This window comes from Polypterus senegalus, chromosome 16, assembly GCF_016835505.1.
Source record: "Polypterus senegalus isolate Bchr_013 chromosome 16, ASM1683550v1, whole genome shotgun sequence".
In the NCBI taxonomy this organism is placed as follows: Eukaryota; Metazoa; Chordata; class Cladistia; order Polypteriformes; family Polypteridae; genus Polypterus; species Polypterus senegalus.
Window position 1 is genome coordinate 4,630,311 of NC_053169.1, and position 341 is coordinate 4,630,651.

Here is a 341-nt window from a genome sequence, read left to right on the forward strand (position 1 = left end):
ATTTAAGTTTTCTTTATTTATTTCTTTTATGTTTCTTGGAAGATGTAAAATAGTTGAACTAATAGAACGGTGTATCCATCCATCCATTTTTCCAACCCTTTATGTTGAAGTTATGATTTGGGACATTTAAGTGCTTGTTTGATACGTGTTCAGGGGGGTTTGAATTGTTAATTAGACGAATGGTAAAGTTTTGGGGTCTTTTCCAATTAATATAAGTAATAGTATGCCATTTACGGACTTCAATGGAATTGGTTCTCATTTGATACAGCAGGATGTAAATAATATTGTTTTTATATGTTACCTGTTATATATTATGTTTGATTTATTGCTATTTGATTATT